The following is a 9,351-nucleotide window of genomic DNA, read 5'->3' on the forward strand; positions in this document are numbered from 1 at the left end:
TTGAATACAAATTCCATGGAAAACACCAATAAGTGTGCTTGGTTGAAATCGTAACACATACGACATTTCTCTCTCTCTTTCACTCACTCTCTCCCTCTCTCTCCCTCTCTCTCTCTCTCTCTCTCTCTCTCTCTCTCTCTCTCTCTCTCTCTCGATATTGACACATTTATACACCAACACATTTCACACTTTTGCAAGATATTTCATATGTAACACATAGGATCTCTCTCTCTCTCTCTCTCTCTCTCTCTCTCTCTCTCTCTCTCTCTCTCTCTCTCTCTCTCTCTCGATATTGACACATTTATACACCAACACATTTCACACTTTTGCAAGATATTTCATATGTAACACATAGGATCTCTCTCTCTCTCTCTCTCTCTCTCTCTCTCTCTCTCTCTCTCTCTCTCTCTTTCTCTCTCTCTCTCGGGATATTGACACATGTACACAACCAACACATTTCACACTTTTGTAAGATATTGATAAAAGTAACTTCCATACATAAAACAATGAATACAAAATCCATGGAAAACAATAATAAATGTTTTTGGAAACCAATGACATGGTCATCTCTATGACTCATATTCCATGTGAGGCACCAGTACTACTTGAAGTTGCATGATCTTGCTGGTTTATGTTGGGTCATGGAGGTCCACCCCAATTCGGATACTGATATGGGTTGGCCGTGGTAAGCTGTGGTATACCATAAGGGTATGGCATCATTGTTGGTGTCATTTCTAGTCCTGGTGGTGGTGGATAATAAGCAAGTTGTCGGGCTATATTGGTAGCTCCAGGTGGTGGTGGACAGTAAGAAAGTTGCCGAGATGTAGAAGTAGCACCACGTGGTACATATGAAACATGCCCTGGCAACCATTGGGGTTCTCTCTCTCTCTCTCTCTCTCTCTCTCTCTCTCTCTCTCTCTCTCTCTCTCTCTCTCTCTCGATATTGACACATTTACACACCACATTTCACACTTTTGCAAGATATTTCATAACACATAGGATCTCTCTCTCTCTCTTTCTCTCTCTCTCTCTCTCTCTCTCTCTCTCTCTCTCTCTCTCTCTCTCTCGGGATATTGACACATGTACACAACCAACACATTTCACACTTTTGCAAGATATTGATAAAAGTTGCTTCCATACATGAGACAGTGAATACGAAATCCATGGAAAACAACAATAAATGTTTTGGCAACAACCAATGACATGGTCATCTCTATGACTCATATTCCATGTGAGGCACCCCCCCCCAATCCGGATACTGATATGTGTTGGCTATGTTAGGATGTGGTATACCATAAGGGTATGGCATCATTGCTAGTGTCATTTCTAGTCCTAGTGGTGGTGGATAATAAGCAAGTTGTCGGGTCATATTGGTAGCTCCAGGTGGTGGTGGATAGTAAGAAAGTTGCTGCGATGTAGAAGTAGCACCACATGGTACATATGAAGCATGCCCTGGCAACCATTAGGGTTATCCACGCGCCAAGGTTCCTCCAATGAAATTTGAGGCTGCGTGCTTGCTTGAATAATTTTCTTGGATTCTTTACCTTGAAACCATGTGTAACCCAGGTCTATGGGCACATCTTACAAATGATCCAACTCTTAATTATAGCACATCCAGTCATTTTCTATGCTTATACAATGTCGGTGGAGCTCCTTGCATGCCTTAGCCATGACAACAGTCCTTTGCAAAGCAATCTAGTGCTAGTTCCCCTTCCATTGTGAAAGTACCAAGGAGCCACCTACCAAAATGAATAAAATCTTAAGATCAATGTCTTACATTGTATCGAATCATTACCAATAAAAAGTGCGTAGTGTTTATTCTATACCTTGCAGTCTCAACGCTGCACCCCATAGTGGTTGATTATCTATCCCCCTAATATGAGTGGCACGCCTTCCTTTTAGGTGGAGTGACTCACTTATCACAAGGTCAGTGTAGTGTGTAAACCCATAGGTCATAGCAGATGCATTCTTACCGTTCACTCTCATATATGTTAGAGGTCGAACACTTGGTGGGTGTCGAGCAAACATACAAGTTGGGGTTTTCATACACTTATTGTGAGATGTTTCTCCCAATTATATTGTCCGCTATATCAGTGATGTTTCCCAAAATAGCCATGTGCTTCGGTGATATATTTCAAAACACTTGTATACAAAAAACAAAACATGGTTACATAATTATACACATGCTGTAAAGGAAATGATTAGAATGAACAGTTATTTATAAAAGAAGGTCAGTGTCTATTAAACACATGCTTTAAAGGAAATGATTAGAATAGCTTCGGTGATATATTTCGAAACACTTGTATACAAAAAAACAAAACATGGTTACACAATTAAACACATGCTTTGCAAGATTGGCTTCTCTTCTTCCATTTTGCACTTCATATCAAGTGATGCCAATACACGTACTTGTTGAAGAACGTGTGGAATGCAAGTTCTTTGCATGGTACCTGTGTAGACTTCATGGCATTCTCGCCTTTAGCAATGGTTTGAACCAACTTGCTCTTTTTATAAAAATAGGGCAACCATACATTACACTCTCAAACTTTACTTGCTCTTTTTATAAAAATAGGGCAGCCATACATTACACTCTCAAACTTTACTTGAACTAGCTTGCGCTTTTTCCATAGCTTATGAAACTTACTCATTTGGAGGCAAGCTAGAGCGGGCAATGAGTCGCAACTTCTCGATTGTGAGTTGTTGCTACTTCTCATGCCAATCCTGGTATACTTAAATACAAGAAATCCTTTCCATTTGCAGGATTTGCAATGGTTGCGAATGCGTACCCCTTTTTCATAAAAATAATCTCTGTTTCCTTCAAGTTATTCTGGTACTACTCCTCCTCATCTTCTATGTGTTTCCCTTCCTTACGCAATCCTCTCGATTTTTGTTTGAATCATCTTCTTGAAGTCATATTGTTCTTACAAATCAAGATGGAAAACTTTAAGAAAATTTGAGCTGAAGAAGTAACGTCTTTGAATTAAATATTAGAGGTATGCACAAATATTACCTGAAAAACAAATTGGGACAACAGTGCCATTGGGAAACTGTACCAACTTGGTTTGCCCACTTTTTTATTATTGTGAGCAACTATTGTGGTCGCCCACTTCCGTTCATCCTCTGTTAGCTTTTGTAGCAGAGTATTCGAGTTTGCTAGACTAAAACGTTGCTTAAGAAAAATATCATGGCGTGGTGTGTGTGGTACATGCACACGAGTCACCCTGATGAAAATAATAATAATTAACAGCTTCAGAGAGAATACTTACAAACCAGACATTGAACATCTGTATTGCAAAATATTTATACACCTATTGAGGTTTGCAAGGTTCATTAATAACTCTGCCTCTTCTTCCTTTGTGAAGGAAATGACGCGACATCGAACTTGAGGATACATATCCTTTAAATGTGGCCATTCTATGTATCCAAGAAATGAAGAAAATTATATTGGAGCTTTCAAGAACATTAGTGTGAATTTAACTCACTTGTTTTTCAATGCTATGAAGTTATGACACAAGTCTATGGTTTTCGTCCCAAACAACTAAATTTTCTTGGTAAGGTGAGCCCACTTCCGTGTTTCTTTGAGCTTTTCATCAAACATATTCAATTGTTGCCACCAAAACCCATTCCTCCATCTCCGGTCCTTACGGTTATGTGCTGCAGGGGCTTCCTTGGGAAAAGTCTCAAAAACAATGAACTCACCCATTGATGGCACATTACCGTGCATATTCAGTAGAGAGATTGTGGAATCGGTTTTTAGATTAGCAGTTTGGTTCTTGTGTGACCAAGGGTGGTTTGTGGGTCACCCACCGTTATGGAGTATGTGCCTATGGCTGTGGAGTGGCTAAGGTTGTTGGCTTTGAGTTGAACCATTGCTTGTCTCTTGGCTTGCAGCTTGGATATTAACATGCAGATTTTTCCCAAAATGTAAGTTGAAAACATAAGAGACTAATCTTATATGTTAGTAAGAATATATATGTAAGTTTTTTATGTACAAAAGTGAGCGTATCTTCATGTAGGTGGTTACTTTGATGCTAGCAAAGTCACATAGCAATTAGGTCTTACACCTCTGCATCAACTCAACAAGGCCAACAATCTTGCCAAGTCTTATCCTCGCGGGGTGCACCTAAAAATATGTTAATATACCACGTGAGTTCAAATGGAGGGGTTTTTAATTCAAGAATTTAAGGTACATTAGTAGAAATATATTAACAGAGGGGTTTTTTTAATTGATTTAAAAAAAACCGGCTAGTCTATAAAGGAAAGGGGTCATTTTATTCATGAAGAATTAATAGGTAGTAAGGGATTTTTTAAATACCCCATGAATGCATGTTATACATAGGATTTCAAAGTAGTGTACCCCTTGTTGAGGTCTTATCTCATTCTGACAACAACTGGTCATGTCCACTTAATAAGGCTTTAAGCCATTTAATTACAAAATTAAAAATGGTAATTATGTTTTTTTAAAGCTTAATTAAGGGTGGTCTTACTTCATTCTACACTTTCGGATTACTTTATGGCATTTTTAGTTATTTTTAATGCATATTTAGATATTTTTCTAGATCTTAATAAGCTACTTTTGCATAAAAAGTAGATTATAATTATCAACAACCAGCCATCACCTCAACATTTTTATTATTTTACACTATCTATGGATAAATTCTTGCTTTTTGCTTCTAATTTCTACGCCTAATTTTGACGAAAATCATTCTGCGGCTTCCCTCTGCCTTGAATTCCAAATATGATTACCCTTATGCATCAATTTATAATCCTGATAAGTCTATTAGCTAGATTTTTACTCTCTTTTACATATTTTTCACATAAATTTTAATTTTTCGAATGATTTACAATCCAATTTGAGCTGAACCGGAACTTTATTTATTTGCATGCTAACGATTCTCTAAATCCTATTTTGGACTTTCTAATCCTTCTTGTGGCTTCACTGTGACCTTTTTCCAATGAATTTGTGCTTAAAAATACGTTTCTTGCCCCAAAATTATGATTAAAATTTATTAACTACATCTATTTAATAAACAATTTATGGCTGGTCATGCCGTTATAAGTTTATGCATTGCGGCCAAATTTTTTATGACCTGTAAATTCACTACATTTTAGAAATCTTAACGATGGGTGATAAGATCAAAAGTGTAGGTCTGAGACCATGAACTGCCTATTTATAGCATTTAATGCTTCATCACAACGCGAATTTGCCAAATGACAAAAAGCGTCAAATTGAAATCACTTTTCTGTTTGTTTTTTGGTATCCACAAAAGCTCATTCACATCCAAGATCAACTACTAGACACACTACACTAGGTAGTCTGGGGCCTACACTTAGATTTTTTTACAGCCTACTAAAAAACCTTGAAAAGGCCTAAATATTTTAATTTACCTTACTTTTTGGAGCTACTCTAAGTAAGATAATTGGCCATTCCAAAGGATGTACTGTAGCTTCAAAAAATCCATGACCCTTGACACTAGACAACTATCTATTTTTAGAAATTGCTATTTCTTCAAAAGAAAGTCCAACACATTTTCATTTTCCTGAGGTATCTTGACTTAATTTTCTACCATTAGCCCAACCATTGTGATGATGACGAAGGAATCTATCTTCACCATCGAATTTCATGGCAACTAACTCAACTCTAAATGGACTCTACACTTCATTCCACCCTTCGAGGAAGAGTGTGCAAGGTCTAGGTAGGGGGAGGGGTATCTATGAGTCTCCACTAGCTTCCAAGATAGAAGTCCTTGATGTATTGCAATATTACTAACTGCACTTTATAACTTAAATGGAGAAGCCTTTGGCTAATACAAATTGGTGAGTGCAGACATCATGTCGATGAAAACTCAAGAGATCTCTATTGTGTTGCAAGTTTGAGAGAAATTCGAGGCCAACCCCCAAGAAGACTTAAGACCGGGATTTCCTGATCCATTGATCTTGAACTTGGAGGGATGGGCAACCAAGCACAACTATTCCAAGACATGGCTTGGAGATGTTGGAGGAAACGGAGAAAGGTTCCTAGTGCGGCAACAAGTGGAGTATGGAATTGACCAAAGAAATTGGGTGTTTGTATATCATGCACCTATATGCTATATATTTATTCAAGATCCAAGGGTATTGGGAAAACTACAAGTAATATGACTATGACAAATTTCTACTCTTGGTCGACAGATTGTGATCTAGATATAATTCTCAAGTTCCTAAGTAGTTATGATATGGAGGCAATAGTACATAGTATGTCTAGGCACAATGCTCCTACCTTGATGATGACCATTTTTCATTACGAACTAGAATTAGAAAATGCAAGATATATTTATGGTACCATTGCATCCTATTATACTTAACTTTAGAGCGTGGGTTAGGATCCTCTTACACACAAGATTTTTTTGAAGATGAAGGGCTTATACCCTTGGACTTATTTGAAAATCTGGCATTTGAATCCCAATGTTCTAAAGAGATTATACTCCTAGACTTACTTGAAAATCTAGCATTTGAATCTCAATTTTCTAAAGAGTATATAACCAATAGCCTAACGTGGATGAAAATGTGAAGCTTATATATACCCCTGGACTTACTTGAAAATCTAGCATTTGAATCCCATTATTCTAAAGAGTATATAACCAATAGTCTAACCTGGATGAAAATGCATGGACAATATGAGGCTAGAGATTGTTATAGCTATCTTAAAGGAGGATAAACACACTTCGAGCAACCAAAACTGAGCAAGAAACATATCTGAGCGAGTGAAAAAAATCCAGTAATCGGATTTTCAAATGATAATATTAAAACATACATTTTTTCGTGTTAAATTCAAGAAGCCAACGGAACACAACTTTCTCAACAAGCAAGCATAAAAAAATATCATCCTTTGGCTTCATTGTCACCCTTGACATATGCAAGCTACAAATATAACATAGGTGTAAGACAGAGATGCGAAGCATGTTAGCGATGGAGCCCTACACCAAATGAATAAACCTAGATCCAACACTACAATAGAACTCTCATTTGTCTTCATATTTCTCCCAAGTCTCCATAGAAGCAATTTTTTAGAGCTCCAAAGTATCTAGAGAGTCTTTGAAACAATAAAAAATTCACTTTTATGGATCACCACAAAACAAGGCTCATTTGTCCTCAATACACTCTTCGCATATGTAGTCTATGATAGCTTCAAATGACCAAACAATTTACAAACCACCTAAACCCAAAACTTACTTTCATCCAACACCTAAAAATAAGACTTATTTGTCCTAATTATCCTTTTCTACAAGGGATTATGATGTTCCATCCAACATCATGATAGATTGTCAAGGCACAGTGTGAGACTTGCGTCATGATGCATGAAGGAATGATTTCATGCAGCCAAGTTGAGCACTTGCACGAACATAAAGTAAATGTGTTTCAAGGCACATAAGTAAGGTGTTTTCTCTCCCTCATTTGAAAGTCTTCACAAGTGCAGTGATGGAGCTTTGAATTTGTGACCGAATAGTTTACACCCTTGGCGCGTGATTCCTCCACACTAACATAAAATATGAATTAGGGGAAATATGGACTACCAAAAGGACCCTTAAGGATTAATTTTAATCACATTTTAATCAAGTTTGGACCAATGGGAGGGGGGAGTGCACATTCTATCCACTAGCTTTAGGACCTAAAGTAGGGGTATTTATTGATATACTTTAGGCTTGTCTCCTTAGGAACCCCAATCACATCACCTTTTTTATCTAGTAGCCCCACTAGTGTCACTTCACCTCCCTTGGGCCCCACCAAACTTGCACGGCCAAAAAGTAATCCTAAAAATTGATTTTCCCCCCTCCAAAGATGTGATTTGATCCCCAAAAAAGTGCTTCCATATTATTCTATAGTGAAAAAAGGATTCTCCAAGATTCCTAGCCCCTTTCTATGCTTTTAAACTAATTAGACATGCAAACCATTAATCCTAGAGCTCTCTAATCCCTCTTTAATCTTGCATGCTTTTAAACTAATTAGACATGCAAACCATTAATCCTAGAGCTCTCTAATCCCTCTCTAATCTTGCATGCAATCTTCTAATCTTGCATGCAATCTTCTAATCCCTCTCTAATCTTGCATGCAATCTTCTAATCTTGCATGCAACCTTCTAATCTCTTTCTAATCTTTGCTGTAAGCTTGTAATCTCTCTTCAATCCTCTTGTATATCTTTAATCTCTCCTTAATCTTGTAGCAAGTTTCAAATCCTCTTGCAAGCTTCCATATCTCTACTAATCTTGCTATAACCTCTCTAATCTCTCTCTAATCTTGCTTGCAACCTTCTAATCTCTCTCTAATCTTGCTTGCAACCTTCTAATCTCTTTCTAATCTTTGTTGTGAGCTTGTAATCTCTCTCTGATCCTCTTTTGTGTCTTTAATCTCTCCTTAATCTTGCAGCAAGTTTCTAACCCTCTTGCAAGCTTCCATATCTCTACTAATCTTGCTATAACCTCTTTAATCTCTCTCTAACCACTTGTAAATCTTGTTGCAATGTTTAATGGCTCTCTAAGCTCTTGTCTAATCCTCTAGCAGCCTTCTAACCTCCCTATTCCTCCTCTAATCCTACTTAACTCACTTTATCCTCTTGTAAGCAAGTTCTCAGCCATGGAAACATCGACGAATAGGAGACCCAACGATTCCATCTCTGTGTATGTTCTTAACAACTCTAGAAATGAGCAAGGTATTTGGGTTGGAGAGAGATTCAGGGTTAATGACTGGGTTTACTTACAGCAGCCAAGCTTAAGAGGGCCACACAGAGTCAAAGCTTGTGGTGTTTTGGAACATAATTGGAAGGGAAGATTGCTAGCTTTCAAGAAAACTTGAAATGAAGGCATGGTGGCAGTGGTTCAACATATCTATATGTCAGACATTCACCTTCCTCCTCAAATGGCAAAAACCAAATTTCCTTGTAATTGTAAGTATTTTAAATCATTTTGTTATACCCTTGTTGTTCACTTCTTTTTTTGATGGTTTTGTGTAAGCAGACATATTCCCATCAAGTTATATAGAGGAACAATCATTGAAGAGCATAATAGGGATCTTCAGTGCTTTCCATTCCACCATAGGTGAGGTTTTATTTCCCAACAAGAACCCTAGGACATTTCTTGGCAATAGAATATTAATTTTCACACCCTCTTACATAGTTCCCTCTAGGCCTAAAGACTATGAAAGACTTGAAAAGCTTCCATTTTCCTCATTAGGCTGCATAGAGTGGTCAATCCCAGACAAATGGAGTGTAGATGCCTTCAAAACAAAAGATGATTAGTGATATCCAATCCTCTTTAAAATTTACAAAGCCCTCTCGGTCAGTAGGTCTTAGTTGTTGGTATGCTCCCATTTATCTTT

This window comes from Cibotium barometz, chromosome 44, assembly GCF_041138505.1.
Source record: "Cibotium barometz isolate CiBa-2024 chromosome 44, ASM4113850v1, whole genome shotgun sequence".
In the NCBI taxonomy this organism is placed as follows: Eukaryota; Viridiplantae; Streptophyta; class Polypodiopsida; order Cyatheales; family Cibotiaceae; genus Cibotium; species Cibotium barometz.